General features: G+C 41.6%; 1 protein-coding gene across 4 annotated transcripts in view; it reads right to left on the reverse strand.

Moving 5' to 3' along the window:
* NCOA7 (nuclear receptor coactivator 7) overlaps window positions 1–16323 on the reverse strand; it is a 152064-nt gene that overhangs the window by 130225 nt on the left and 5516 nt on the right. For 2 of the 4 annotated variants that reach the window (XM_060114981.1, XM_060114978.1), the window contains exon 1: window positions 11789–12325. The gene's annotated coding sequence lies outside the window, so the exon portion shown is untranslated. Of the gene's footprint in view, window positions 1–11788; window positions 12326–12510; window positions 12770–15909; window positions 15995–16323 lie in introns of those variants that run through there. The other 2 variants (XM_060114979.1, XM_060114980.1) reach the window with 2 other exon arrangements.

The raw sequence follows: 16323 nt of genomic DNA on the forward strand, positions 1-16323 counted from the left end.
CTTTCAATCAGACTGTAAGCTCTCAAAAGGAGTGTCTCATGTTCTACATGTATGAGCAAGTGTGCCTGTGCACGCACGCGCGCACACACACACAGTGACATACATTACAACTTCTAGTTCAGGTTAGACATAGGATTTATGTTTAATAAGTTGACTTTTTATTTGTTATGTCTAAATACATAACAGAAACTGACTTCGGTTATAGAACAATAAGGTCTTACCTTTTATTTCTATTAGTGGTCTCCATTTTCTAAAGTTATATTCCACGTCAGTAAAAGCATCCGAGCATAAAATCCTAATACGTGTATTTTTCACATAAAAAATGTCTTCTGAACTAATACATGCATTATAAAACATATAACAAAATAGAAGTCATGAAAAGATGATACAGACATTCTAACAATTTCTTCCCATACCCTCAAGGGGCACATGAACCCCGCTGGAGAACCACTGGTCCAAACTATGAGAGCAGATACATGAAAATATTTCCTAGGATTTGGCCCTTTCTAGGAAACACAAGGCCTATGAGAATCTAAAATATTTACAAACTTTAAACACATTCTCTGGCAAACTCCTGAAACTCTCTTGATCAAACAAGCAATACTTTACAGCTGATGATAGTTATCCTTGCAACTTGGATTAGTCTGTATATTACTGGACCCTAATTGTAAATGCATTTAGTAACTGTGATGTTCTTTGCAATTGAGTCCTTTAGTTTTTAGACTTTAGGAATGAAAATCTATTATCAAAATTTCAGGCAAATATCTGTAAGACTGAGAGAACCAAATGATACAACATTCTGATCTTGAAAATAAAAGAATGAGAAAGATGGGCAAAGAGGAAGATGGAACAGAAGACTCATAAACCATCTCCTAAGAATGTTATCAACACAACAACATGCATTCTTCTTGTGTTCCATGTGCATGCATGTGCACAACCATGTGCTAGAAACCTGAAGGGCATAGAGTAGTACAAAACACAACCCCTACCAGCTAACTGTAAGAACAACTAAGTCATAAAGCAAGCCTATATTTAATTTTCAGTACAAGATGCTACCAGAAAACTACTAGAACTAATCAATGAATTTGGTAAAGTAGCAAGATACAAAATTAATGCACAGAAATATCTTGCATTCCTATACACTAATGATGAAAAATCTGAAAGAGAAATTAAGGAAACACTCCCATTTACCACTGCAACAAAAAGAATAAAATACCTAGGAATAAACCTACCTAAGGAGACAAAAGACCTGTATGCAGAAAATTATAAGACACTGATGAAAGAAATTAAAGATGATACAAACAGATGGAGACATATACCATATTCTTGGATTGGAAGAATCAATATTGTGAAAACGACTATACTACCCAAAGCAAACTACAGAGTCAATGCAACCCCTATCAAACTACCAAAGGCATTTTTCACAGAACTAGAACAAAAAATTTCACAATTTGTATGGAAACACAAAAGACCCCGAATAGCCAAAGCAATCTTGAGAAAGAAAAATGGAGCTGGAGGAATCAGGCTCCCTGACTTCAGACTATACTACAAAGCTACAGTAATCAAGACAGTATGGTACTGGCACAAAAATAGAAATATAGATCAATGGAATAGGATAGAAAGCCCAGAGATAAACCCACACACATAATGGTCACCTTATCTTTGATAAAGGAGGCAAGAATATACAATGGAGAAAAAGCCTCTTCAATAAGTCACGCTGAGAAAACTGGACACCTACATATAAACACATGAAAGGATGCTCAAGAACACTAATCATTAGAGAAATGCAAATCAAAACTACAATGAGGTATCACCTCACACCGGTCAGAATGGCCATCATCAAAAAAACTACTAACAATAATGCTGGAGAGGGTGTGGAGAAAAGGGAACCCTCTTGCACTGTTGGTGGGAATGTAAATTGATTCAGCCACTATGGAGAACAGTATGGAGGTTCCTTAAAAAACTAAAAATAGAATGACTTCAGCAATCCCACTACCTGACATATACCCTGAGAAAACCATAATTCAAGAAGAGTCATGTGGCACAATGTTCATTGCAGCTCTATTTACAATAGCCAGGACATGTAAGCAACCTAAGTGTCCATCAGCAGATGAATGGATAAAGAAGATGTGGCACATATATACAATGGAATATTACTCAGCCATAAAAATAAACAAAATTGAGTATTTGTAGTGAGGTGGATGGACCTAGAGACTGTCATACAGAGTGAAGTAAGTCAGAAAGAGAAAAACAAATACCATATGCTAACACATATATATGGAATCTAAAAAAAAAAAAAAAGGCTCTGAATAACCTAGGGGCAGGACAGGAATAAAGATACAGATGTAGAGAATGGAGTTGAGGATATGTGGAGGGGGAAGGGTAAGCTGGGCCGAAGTGAGAGAGTGGCATGGACATATATACACTACCAAATGTAAGATAGATAGCTAGTGGGAAGCAGCTACATAGCACAGGGAGATCAGCTCGGTGCTTTGTGCCCACCTAGAGAGGTGGGATAGGGAGGGTAGGAGGGAGATGCAAGAGGGAGGAGATATGGAGATGTATGTATATGTACAGCTGATTCACTTTGTTATAAAGTAGAAACTAACACACCATTGTAAAGCAATTACACTCCAATAAAGATGTAAAAAAAATTTGCAGTACAAATGGTTAAGTGTCAAAATAAACTGAAATTAGGGGTAGAGCAGATGTCTTGGAAAGTGTTGATGGAATTAAGTATCAACCTGGTGCAGAATATTGGCTTCAAAAGGAAGAAATGTGTAAGGAAATTCAGATAGAGCGGGCAGCCAAAAGCCTGAAGGCAGGAATTACCCCATGTGCGTGAGGGGTACTGAGGACCCTCTGACCCTACTAAAGTGCTGAGTTTATGCAGGTGAGGAGTGGGAGATACGCCTGAGTGCCTGCAATGTGGAGAGGATACAGTACCATTATCACCTAAGCAACATTCTCTGGCTTAAATTTCCAAGAGAAAGCCACCACCATGAAAATCTCATAAATCATTTCACTTACTCTACTTATTCTTGAGGAACTAGCCTTGGGGCTGATCTATACATAAAACAAGCAAGCAAGCTAAATGCAAGAAAATACCAAGCAGAAGGCGTGTGGGTGAAGATGTGGAGGAAGTGAAATATTAGCAGCTTTGAAAAGAGGAAGAGAGAGTAAAATATGTCAAAATGAATATGCATCTGATAAAGAAAAGTCAAGAATATAAGAATCCTATGATATATTAATTTTAATTACTTCTAACAATTATCATTGTAATATATATGGATGACAAATAAAATGTGAAAATAGAAATTGCCTATGATCCCAGCAATGGAGACAAAAGTCTCAATATTTTATCACTTTCCTGTCTTTTCTTCCATGAAGCTGAATTTTAAAATCAAATTAGGGTCTTTTTGTATGTACAGTTTGGTATACTATCAAAAAAGACTCCATTATTGGATTTGTCTCCAATTTTTACAATATCAACCTTGCTAACAGCTAATACTTATATAGTTGCTTACTCTGTGACAGAATTCCAAGTGCTTTACATATATTAACTTATCTAATTCTCAATACAATGTGAGAGGTGGATACTATTATTATCTTCATGTCACAGATGAGAAAATCAAGGAGAAATTAACTTGCCTAAGTTCACCTAGCTGACAAACGGTGGAAAAGGACTCCAAGCCAGGCAACAGGCTCCAGCATCCCTGCTTTTAACCCATCTACCATACCACCTGCCTTCCAGAGACAGTGTGCTCACCACTGAAATTAGGCCTCATCTCTGATTTTTTCAGGATGTACTCAGAACAGAATCACGGGTGCCAAGGGATTCTATGAGTTGAACTCCTCTCCATCAAAGGCATAATACCCCCATATAACCTCTTACCATCTGTGAAAAGGGAAAATGACCCAACTTCAACTTGCCAGCATTGTTATGGACTTTTACAATCTAATTATAGTCTGCATTTATTTGATGCAATGAAGTTGAATATTTTTTCATGTTTTGGCCATTTGTAGTTCCTGTTTTGTGAATTTTCTATTCCTGCCGTATAGATTGTTTGTGTCCCCCATCCCCATCGCAAATTCATACGTTGAAAACCTAATGCTCTAGGTGATGGTATGAGGTAGGACCTTCAGGAGGTGATTAGATCATGAGGGATCTACCCTCATGGGATTAGCGCCCTCATGGGATTAGCGCCCTCATGGGATTAGTACCCTCATTAAGGAAGCCCAGAGAGATCCCTAGACCCTTCTACTAGATGAGGACACAATAAGAAGTCCAAGGTCTACACCCTGAAAGAGGGTTCTCACTAGAACCTGACCATGCTGGCACCCTGATCTTGGACTTCCAGCCTCCAGAAATGTGAGCAGTAAATTTCTGCTGCTTATAAGCCACCCAGTCTATGGAATTCTGTTCTAGCAGCCCAAATGGACTAAAACGATTCCTTCCTAGAATGCTTTTTAAAGAGTTAAAGTGTGTTAAATTGAAATTATTTTAGAAGATATCAGAGGGTAGCTAACTAGCTGTTTCAGTAGAAGCCTAGAGCCCGGCAAGTAATATCCCTCGGGGGAGTCACCAGGACCCAGGGCTGAGGGCTCAGCTGTAAATGCCTGGGACCATAAGGATTGAGCAAGCCCTCCCAACAGTTTATAGCCTAAAACTGTGCTTTACAGCATACAGCAGGGGCTGTACCTATTGGATGGCTGGAATAGTCATTACTGCTACTCAAGACACACTCAATTCCTCCTATCAACATGTCTGGGGAAACAAATTAGCAAATCTGATGCTTGCTTAGTGAGGTCAAAATTACAGAAGGAAAATGAAAGATTTCAAGGGATCTCACACCTATGGAGCAGTCTTACAGATTTTGCCTATTCTACATGGCTAGTTTGGCTAGTGATCAGAATCATCCACTAGTCAGAGGATTCCACAGGAACAGTGCTGAACAAATGCTATTAAATTCTTACTGGCTAAATTCTCTGTTAATCAGTCAACAGCAATTTACCTCATGTCAGGCACTTTGCAATAAAATCAAGCACATGAGATGTCACCTCACACCAGTCAGAATGGCCATCATCAAAAAATCTAGAAACAATAAATGCTGGAGAGGGTGTGGAGAAAAGGGAACACTCTTGCACTGCTGGTGGGAATGTGAATTGGTACAGCCACTATGGAGAACGGTATGGAGGTTCCTTAAAAAACTACAAATAGAACTACCATATGACCCAGCAATCCCACTCCTGGGCATACACCCTGAGAAAACCATAATTCAAAAAGAGTCATGTACCAAAATGTTCATTGCAGCTCTATTTACAATAGCCCAGAGATGGAAACAACCTAACTGTCCATCATCGGATGAATGGATAAAGAAGATGTGGCACATATATACAATGGAATATTACTCAGCCATAAAAAGAAATGAAATTGAGCTATTTGTAGTGAGGTGGATGGACCTAGAGTCTGTCATACAGAGTGAAGTAAGTCAGAAGGAGAAAGACAAATACCATATGCTAACACATATATATGGAATTTAAGAAAACAAAATGTCATGAAGAACCTAGGGGTAAGACAGGAATAAAGACACAGACCTACTAGAGAATGGACTTGAGGATATGGGGAGGGGGAAGGGTAAGCTGTGACAAAGCGAGAGAGAGGCATGGACATATATACACTACCAAACATAAGGTTGATAGCTAGTGGGAAGCAGCCGCATAGCACAGGGAGATCAGCTCGGTGCTTTGTGACCACCTAGAGGGGTGGGATAGGGAGGGTGGGAGGGAGGGAGACGCAAGAGGGAAGAGATATGGGAACATATATATATGTATAACTGATTCACTTTGTTATAAAGCAGAAACTAACACACCATTGTAAAGCAATTATACTCCAATAAAAATGTAAAAAAAAAATCAAGCACAGAGGATGCCCTCCGATTACTTGGCTTGGAAAGAAAAATACTATATTCACATACTTAGGAGTCACTTCGTAGGATGGGCCACTATCTCCAGATGGTTCATGTTATCCATCAGGGTTGGTGGTTAATACTTTCGATTTTTAAGAGTAACACCATACTCGGAGGGTTTCACTCCTTTATGTACCAACTACAGAAGCAAACCCAGAGGCAGAGGCAAAAAACAAAAACAAAGAAAAACACTCTCTTAGGTGAGGGCCATAATAAATATGAACTTTTTTTTTTAAATGAGTGTTAACACAATGTTTGGAGAGAATTGGTAAAGTAAGGTAGGGATGCTAAAGAAAATGATACAGACACGTATTCTACGGAGGATGGGGGGGAGCGGCGTAGAGGAGGGATGAATAGTTAAATAAAAGCTTCAACCTTGGGTTTTTCTTTTTGACCAATCATAGCATGTTATCCAAAATCATAATTAATTTTTACTAGAAAGGCAATTTTGCTATTTATGAGAAATGCCTGTTGCCAGTATGGAAGGCTACTTGGGATACTACATTACATGTGGAAGGCTCCATGAATTTCTAGAATCTCAACCAAGAATGGCCCCTAGAGATGACACCAGAACTGAGTGTGGCTTGCTAATGAAAGTAGGAGGACCGAGTGTTCCATGCAGAGGAAACAGCATGGAGAAGAAAAATCATACGCAGCACATGTGCAGGAAGTGACAAACAGTTCTGTGTTACCAACATAGAGATTCTGAACTTGGGATCCATAAACAAGGACATGTAGGCAAAATGGTGTGTTTCATGTGTGATGAGACCGTGAACTTTCATCAGATTTTTTTAAAGGGTCCGTGATTGGGGATGGGGAGGTAAGTTCAGAACAACTGTGAGCCACATGCCTGACAGGGAGGGGCAGGGGACAAGAGGTGAATTCCTCAGGGCCCAGGAGACCAGGCTAAGTAAGACTCATGGTGGACTCCTTCCTGCGCAGGATGGGAATCCTTTAGAAGGCTGAAAAGGGAAGTTTAGAAGGAAGACTGGCTGAAATGTAGGGGAAAGTGAAGTGCAGGCAACAGTCCAAAGCATATGAGGAACCAAACAAGAACAGTGGGAATGGAGAGAAGGCAATTAGAGAAATGATTAGGAGATCAAAGGGGCAGGCTGAATGTTCACATTTGCTTGTATGTGCACAAAATGTCACTGGAGGATTCTCAATTAACTGATAACTCTGGTTGCCAGTGGACAGGGGAAGCAGGTAACTAGGAAAGAGGATGAGAGAGAATCCTTTCAATGTTTACCCATATGTACCTTTTGAATCACATGAAGGTATTGCCTACTACAAAAATAAAACTTTTTTAAAAAAGACTTGGAGGTTACCAGAATGATATGCCTCTATGTAAAAATTTGCCCACATCTCTCTCCAAATCCCCTCCTCAATGTTTCAAGTTGCACTTTTGAATTCAGATTATTTTTACCTCAAAAGCTCCTGGACTGCACCAGTGACTATCCCTTGAGAAGGGCCAGTCTCTCTGTGGACCGGGGTGATAAATATATGAAAATGAAGTTGACACCATACAGATGTAAAAAACTATTTACATGGTTAAATTCAACCAACTTAACAGGTAGTTGTCAAAATACCAGAATGAAGAAAGTCTGATCAATTAACTCAGGGAGCTCAATCTTTTAAATTTTATGGTGAATAAAAGAGGCTCAAGGAAGAATCTCTATGACTTATTAAAACAAAGATGAATCAAATAAATTACTGATGTGAAAGAGGTCAGATGTGAGGTACAGTGTGGTGAGTGTTAAGCTAATTTAGGCTAGCCCTTTGGCTAAAAATGACTTTTTTTTTTTAATTAAATAGAATGAATCTCCTGGTCAATCCAGGACTGACTTAAACTGAATGGTTTTACCAATTTTGAATTAGTCAATAGTAGACATAAATTTAATAGTTAAAAAAAATAAGTGGATCTTAGTTTTGCCAAACTATGTAACATTGTTTTCCATTTGGCTATACAAGCGTAAATATACTAAACTTGCAATAGTTGATCAAAGCATATTTAACGGAACCTATTAAACTTGTTAATCAAAACATACTGTATCCATAGATCAATTCTGCACGTTTCCATTTATTGGTTTTATGTTTTATACTTTTCCTTGTTCTACAAAAGATGTGAGTCAGCTTAATAAATTCAATAAAATGGGAAAATATATTTAGGTTAAAAAAATCAGAAGAAAAAAAAAAACAAGGTAGAACAGAAATTCAAAACCAAAGGGAAAGTCAGAACATCAATAATACGCCATAGGTTTTTACAGGGTTATTAAAATTAAGTTGTAAATTTGACTCTGTGTTTCCTAGTTGCCAAATCAGAAAGGGAAATATAATCGACTATCTAATTCTATTTTTGCATGATGAAAAATGGACGCTCCATAATTGTTAAGGGGAAGTAAAGCTTTTCTTTGGCATTTAGAGTTGAATGGAATTTCTTGCAAGAGTCTTCAAGCAGGAGCTGTAGAAGGAACTATTACCTTAATAACCACATCTCTTAAGTAACATAACAGTAGGTTTCTTGTGACTGTCTTTATTAATAGAATGCTTCAGTGTGAGCAGAATTTGGGGGGAGGGGTGCAAAGGATGCAAAACAAGGTAACGAAAGTATACAGTTTCTGAAGATCTGGCTAGACTCCTGGCATAACACCTAGAATTGGAGGGGCACGGGTGGACATCATGGCCTTTGTTCAGCCAACTCTCTATAAACATTTCTTTCAATTAAGCTTCTGGTCAAATTTATGAGCAGACAATTCATTGTCTCTGGCATTCATTACCATTTTTAAAGGGAGATTAGTATACAACAATTATTCTTCATCCACTAGTTCCCTATATTTGAAATTCAAGGTTATACAAATTTTCTTTTCTATACTTTTTCTGCAACCATAACAATTTTGGTTCTAACATATGTGAATTGAGTGGATCTTACTGGATGTAAACAACAACAACAAAAATCATGGGCTGGGATAAAAAACGGTGGGATAAAAAAGGGACAGTAAGGGACATTTAGTGAGGAAGGGCCAGGCGGTTTGGTAATAAAAGCTTAGGAAAGATATAGAAAAGTTAGAGTAAATCTAGGTCTTAGGATTTCATTCCAGTGGTGCATGTGGAGTCAGGGTACGGGGGGGGGGGGGGGCTCACTTGTCAGGACCCAGGTAGTGAGTCATTCAATTGCAGGGGCGCTACGCATTTGGATGCAGGACACACACAGAAAAATGCCTCTTCCATTCTGACATTAGGAACTGATTTCAAGGTCAAGAGTACAAGCACAGTCAAGCGCTCGACTTCTCTTTGTCAAATGAACAAATAAGTGTTTATTATCTGCAACAAAGAGAAGAGAGTTTACTGTAACCACAGGGGAGGGCTCTTTTGAGAAGTTTAAAGTGAGCAAGGAAGAACCATATAAATTAACTGCTCAATATCCTTGACTACAAATATAAGATGTGTAAAATGTAATTACCTTTATTTCATGGGAGAATTTTTGCTCTGTTTGAATAAATCATAACATATTTTTCATAAGCTCCCTCCCACTGCTGGTTCCCCCAATCTCACTACCTTTTACATAAAAGTGTTATTTCCTCACCATCTAGGAAGAGCCCAAGTAGGCTGGAGAAGCAATAGTAATAAACTAGGGCTTACCATAGTTTTGTGAAAATAAGTCTTTTGGGTAATATGTAGTAAGGATGGTGAAGAGGTATTAAAATGACAAAAGAGAAAGAAAGAAATTAAGTGACTGGACCACTCCCAGATAATTCTGTTAAACGAAGTGATTGAAAAAAGGTTAATACTGACTCAGAAAACTTACATAACAGGAAAATAAAAACAAAACAGGAAATATTGTATCACAGTGCAAAAATAAAGCAAATGAAATGTGATGCAGTTATCCTTATTTCAAGATAACATAAGATTTAAAAGCAGAGAGGCGGGCCTCCCTGGTGGCGCAGTGGTTGAGAGTCCGCCTGCCGATGCAAGGGATACGGGTTCGTGCCCCGGTCTGGGAGGATCCCATATGCCGCGGAGCGGCTGGGCCCGTGAGCCATGGCCGCTGGGCCTGCGCATCCGGAGCCTGTGCTCCGCAACGGGAGAGGCCACAGCAGTGAGAGGCCCGCATACCGCAAAAAGAAAAAAACAAAAAACAAAAAAAAGCAGAGAGGCACGAAACCTTCCAAACCTGCAATGTCACAACCGCCCTGGGTGTCAAACTTGAAAACTGATATGTTTATATACTGAGGAAAACCATGCAGTTGAAAATGTGTATCTATACCATGTATTTTGAATCATTTAGGAATCACAGACACTTCTAAATGCTTTATTTCCACTTTTACCTGTAATAAATACATTATAATTAGGTCAACCACAACAACTCAACTCTAAAATGAGTTAATATGTCACTTAGTAACCAAGTCATTGTTACCTCTGGAGTAACCCAGAATTTCCTTTAAACGTGAATTGTACTTTTTAATTGTGTTTTAGAGTTTAATGAAAATAAGTTTGATGACCAATTAGAAAAAAAATTGCAAGCTTAGAAATGAAATTAGCTTATATTAAGAGTTGGGGAAAATTACCTTATTTAATAACACATTAAAGAAGGATAACATATGGTCTCAAAAATGTCAAAATTCAACTTAAATGCTGGGATAACCGAATTTGACTATTTATACAAAGAAGTAATTTTTAAAATCCAGTTAAACTTCAAAGGCCACAGGAAAACACATTTTAATCCTAAATTGTCTTTAGATGAAGCTTGAAACACAGTTCATTCAACAAATAACTAATGAGCGCCCACTATTCATCCGACTAGGGGATTACAGGACTGAACAAGACGAAGACACTGTCCTCCTGGAGTTTACACCGGTTCATTTTCCAAAGCTCTAAACCTTAATACGTTAATAAAACTGGCGCTTACAATGATCCACTTTCCAAAACTCTAAACCTTATTGCTTAATACGAAATTTAAAAATGATAGCCTGTGAAGAGATAATCTTCCCCAGAAGCTCTGATGTATGAACTTTACACTTGGGAGAGAAGAAGGAATTTATAACCAGTTTCTCAGAAATACAGACCTTATTAACATCTATCTAGTTGGAAGCTAGGCTGCGTCCAAGGCTGCCTCTGCTGGCCGACTCCGTGCATCCTTCCAGCAGATTCTCAACTCCCTACACCTGTATCAAACTTGCCACGCTCTTCACGAAAGCCGAAGGCTCCCAAGTAGGCAGCACAAGAATTCCTCAGCCTCATCTATCTCTTGAATATTTGACTCCTAGAGGAGCCTTCTCTAACTGGCCCTAAAATGTTGACTGTAAGGGTTGGAGACATCAATTTTATATATCAGCCTGCCAACTCTGAAATACACAAAAATCCACAGTGACTTCTCTATGCCGCTGAAATAACGCTATGTGTGGCTACATATTGAGAGAGAACAGGAAGAACGCATCTGTTCATCAAGCCGAAAAAATACGGTGACATATTTCCACCTGAGCTGCTGAAAATTCAACGGTATTTCTCCCTTCACCCCCCAATAATCCACACAGCAACACATCCTCTCCACCCCTGCCCGAAGCGCGCACCCCACCGGGCCCAGGGTGTGGGCGGGGAAGGGTCAAGCTCTCCTTCGCCACAACTGGGCCTCCCGAGCTCAAGAAGAGGTTGTCAGGTTAACAGGGGGCTGCGCCCAGCGCCATTAGGACACCTCCGAGCGCAGCACCGAGCTCCCGCGGGAGGCAAGTTTGGCGGGTCCTGGCCCCGGCCCCCCGCCCCTACACAGCGGCAGCATCAGCAGCGGGCGGCTGCGAGGGCTAGTCCCCGCCTCACCTACTTACCTACAGGGCGGGGGCGCCGGCTCTTCGGGTCCGGGAAAAAGGGAGCCGGTGCACGCATTTCTGGGAGCGGTGGCCTCTGCCGCTCGGCGCCTGGGAGCGCATCCTCCAGGGTGGGTGGGAGGAGGGGTCGGGGGAGGACCTTGCGGTGACGCGGTTCTGGGGCAGGAGGGAGGAGCGCCCAGGCGCGTGCCCCGGGGGACCGGCGTCCGGTGCTACTGGACGCGGCCGCCGCGGGGACTCCTCAGGCCTTTCCCCAGGCGCGGTGCCTAGCCAACCCTGCAGATGCACCCGCGGTCAGGACATCGGCCACGACAGGCTGCCGGGCCCGGCCGGAGGCGGGGAGCAGCGGGTGGCGCGACGCGGTGCAGACGCCCACCTCTAGCTCCGCCCGGCCCGCGCCACGTTCTGCGGCCCTCCGCTGCGGCGGGGGCCGGGGAGCTCGGCGGCTCCGCTCGGCCGCTCGGCCGCTCGGGCTGCAGCTGCGGCGTCCTCCCTGCCCCGGCGACCTCCGAGCTGGCGGTCTGGGCAGCCGCGCCACCCCTTGGCGGCTGCAGCCTCCGCTGCCCCGGCGCAGCCCCAGCCCGAGCCCGGCGGCTCCGCCCCGGAGAGCTGCGCGCGAGGCCTCCGCAGGCCTCAGCCCTTTGTGACGCCTCCCGGCAGCAAGCTCGTTGCGACTACGGCGGTCGGACGCCCGGCGGCTAAGCCTGAGAGGGTCTTCTTACCTCTCCCCGGGCAACATCTCCTACAGCTGGCTCGCTGTGGCCACCACTGTTCGTGGGAATAAGGCTCAGAGAGCAGAGGTGGAGTTAAAGAGTGTCTCCCCGAGCTTTAAAGCCTTGAGTTTCCTCCCAGTTCGGGGACCACTGGTCACAGTAAATTCATCCTTCTGTCCTTAACGGCGTTGTGTTTCTCAAAGGGGCCCACCATCTCCTCCCCCGTCCCGCTCCCATCCTAGGCACAGCATCCCGGATGCTGCCAAGTTGCTATCATTACAGCAATAGGGACGTAGCAATTGAGCCCTCCAGGACGACTCTTGGCAAAGAACCGAGAGAGCCTGGGTTGGGAAGATTTGCATCAGCTGCGGGGCAGTGCCTGTGAGCTTCCCATCCCCATCTGGGAGCTGTTCCTTCTACGGTCCCATGACCAGCACTGCAAGATGACTAGGAGGATTTGGCCGTGAGGTTTACCCTTCCGCACAGAAAACAACTTCATGGTGGAGCCTGCAGCTGGTGCGATAACATTGGTGTGTCACAGGCCAGACACACAGGCACACTAGATAGCGGCCTCCTCTGGCTTGTTGATGCTGCTTAAACTGTAACAGCCTCTCGTGGAAGACTCAGGGAAGCATTTAACAGTGATGGCTTTGGGATTTCAGTTGCAAATGGTCATGCTATATAATCTTGCAAAATATGGAATAATCGCCCATGATATACTGAGCATGTATAAAATTGGACCTCAGGTTTACATCTTTCTGGTTTGAATGTGAAGAACTGGGTATTTTACTCTTTTTTCTTTAGGCATTCATTATGTTATTTGCAAATTATTTCCAAGGGAAAATTAGGCTTCTAAGGTATAAAGAGCTGATTTCATTGAATCAGAAGAACATGGTTTGGGATCACCAGAGAAAGTGAGCTGCTCTCACACTTCTTTGATGATTTTGAAATCTAAGATGAATTTTTTAAAAACAGACAAAGAAGAGACATGTTCCATAGCAGTACAAATTGTGATAAAATTGCTAAGACTTTTTGAGATTTTTGTTTGTTTGTTTTTGCGGTACGCGGCCTCTCACTGTTGTGGCCTCTCCCGTTGCGGAGCACAGGCTCCGGACGCGCAGGCTCAGCGGCCATGGCTCACGGGCCCAGCCGCTCCGCGGCATGTGGGATCTTCCCGAACCAGGGCACGAACCCGTGTCCTCTGCATCGGCAGGCTGACTCTCAACCACTGCGCCACCAGGGAAGCCCTGAGATGAGTTCTTTTAAGTAAAGTGGACATCCAGTGGGGAGCAGGGTAGGAGCTGCATTGTGTATGGATCAGGAAACACAGGACACCTGACTTGGTTACTTCCAGAGACCCTGATTTGATCTAGAGCCCCAGTTTATTTTCAAAAGTACCTATTATTATTCATCATATCTAGCCCCATATTCAAAACAAATTGACTATAAGAATCTATATGTATATATGTGATGAATAAGTGACAAAACAAAGTCACTTAACGAGAATTTGGCAGTTGCTGAGTCTCACATTTGTAAAGAGGTCTGCTTTAGACTGTAGTTTCTGCATGAAATGTCCATTGAGTTGCAATTCTTGACTATTTCCATCCTTTCACCACCAAGAGTTCCCTTTTGTTTTTCTCTCTATGGACCCCAGATTTTGTCAAGAAAAAAATTAATCAGTGATCTTTTTTATTAGGCAAAGATATAACTATGTGTTTTAAAAGTAGTAACCATCAATTATAAATGGTTTGTCAGCCTTTGAAAAACATGGCTTATAATTTAAGGATCCTCTTTACTGTCTTCATGAACTGCTCTAGGACTGCAGGCTGTATCATATGCTTATAACATTTTATTACAATGAAAGTCACAGTAGAATAAAGATTTCTGCTCTACAGTTTAAAGAGGGAGAAAATTCCCCCTTAATGATTGTTCATTTATTCTTTTTCATTAACTCAGCATTTACTGATTTGCCTAGGCCTTGTCTTTATAGAGAAATCCAAAGAAATGAAACCATTTCCCTATCCTCTAGATCTGTGCTGTCCAATACAGTACCCACTAGCCACATGTGGTCATTTAAATTTAAACTAAATTAAATTTAAAATGTAGTTTTTCATTTCACTAGCCACATTTCAAGTGCTAAAGAGCCACACGTGGCTAGAGACTACTCATTGCACAGCATGGAATAGAACATTTCCGTTATGGCCAGAAATTCTTCTGGATAGCACTGCTCTAACTAGAAGGTGAAATTTTAATTGGGAGAATAAGATATAGTATCTAAAGTTATTTGGGAAATCTTAGTACACTACAGATCAAACCTCATTAGAATGTGTACTTTTTAAGAACAGGGTAATCTCTAAGAGTCCGGGCTCTGGCTTCAGACTTTGGCTCCATCACATGCTGACCTTGGGTAAATTACTTAACCTCTGTATCTGTAAAAGGGGGATGATAATAGTACCAAATTTCAGGGTGGATATAGGGATTAAATGAGATAATCTGTGAATGATGCTTAGGCTAAAGTCTAGAATGTGACCTTCAAGAAAAGTTAGGTATTTTTATAGCAATATACATTATTATAATAAAGATTTTCTTTTTAAAAAATTGTATCCTTAGCACCCCTCACTGTACTTAGCTAATAGCAAGTGCTTGGTAAATGCTGAGTTGATGAAAAATTGTAATGCTACACTGATTTTATGGGTATGAGGGCCTCTATTAAAAATGAAAACTGATCTTCCTATCTCTGTTGAAGGGTAGAGGCCATTTTAGGGCAATTTAGGCAGAATTGTCATCTCACTTTTTCTGGGGTAAAGAACCCTGTATGATGAGACTTTGGGGGTAGACAGAAGCAGAAAGGCCTTCAGCTCTTAAAGGAAAAAAAGAGGGTCACTTGCCCTCCTTTTTTTTGGCTCCTCAGGGCAGGAATTGGATAGTGGGAGACAACTGGATCCCTGAGTTCAGAAATCAGGTGTTCACCCAGGGGACTTCCTGGAGGAGGTGGGTAGGAATTCCACATCTTTGGGAACATCACCAAACAACAGCAACCATTACTGCAAATGTGTTCTGTATTTTTCTTACATATCTATCCAAGAATAGTTTTGTAATAAAGTATGGCTAGTATGTGTGCTTCTAACCACAGCACTGGTAACCTCTCATGAAACTGGAGTTCCAGAAACACTGGCAAATACTGCTGCAACACCTTGTCAAAATGAAAGTTCCCTGGTAAGTAATGAGCTCACAACTACAGAAAGAATTGAAACTTCTTTGGGAGTTTTCTCTGTAAAGATGTTGAAGAGGAGATTTTTGTACTGGTTGGTGCGTTTAATCTACCAGCACCAAGAAAGTTCATTCTCTAGTGGTCAAACCCATCTTGCTTTTCCTAGCACAAAGAGAAACACACCTCCTTGCACACACCTGACGTAGGCTAGTTGAGACACAGGAGTTCCATGGGAGGAAACACTGATGACATCTTGGAGGTCTGTGGGGAGCCATCCTGCACCTAAAGAGGCAGAATAGAGTACACTATTTAATAGTGTTGAAGGCAGTAGCTCATTTTCACAACGGGGGTCATTGGTCCGGAACATCTTAGATACCATCTTGAGTTTTGAGAGGAATGTAAATAGGTTCTTTTGTGGATAGGCCTAGGTTCAGTGCTTCTCTCGGCTTGTTATGAAGAAGAGGTAGAAATCTTGTCTAAAGAGGAGGTAGAAATTTCCTTGTCATTTGAAAAGAGAAAGAGCCTGCCAGAGTGTATTGAGAAAGAAGTACTGACATATATAGGAACGGATTGCTGTCTGGGTGCCTGTTAGTAGGTAGAACTTATGGCTG

The sequence above is a fragment of the Mesoplodon densirostris genome, chromosome 12 (assembly GCF_025265405.1).
Source record: "Mesoplodon densirostris isolate mMesDen1 chromosome 12, mMesDen1 primary haplotype, whole genome shotgun sequence".
Classification (NCBI taxonomy): Eukaryota; Metazoa; Chordata; class Mammalia; order Artiodactyla; family Ziphiidae; genus Mesoplodon; species Mesoplodon densirostris.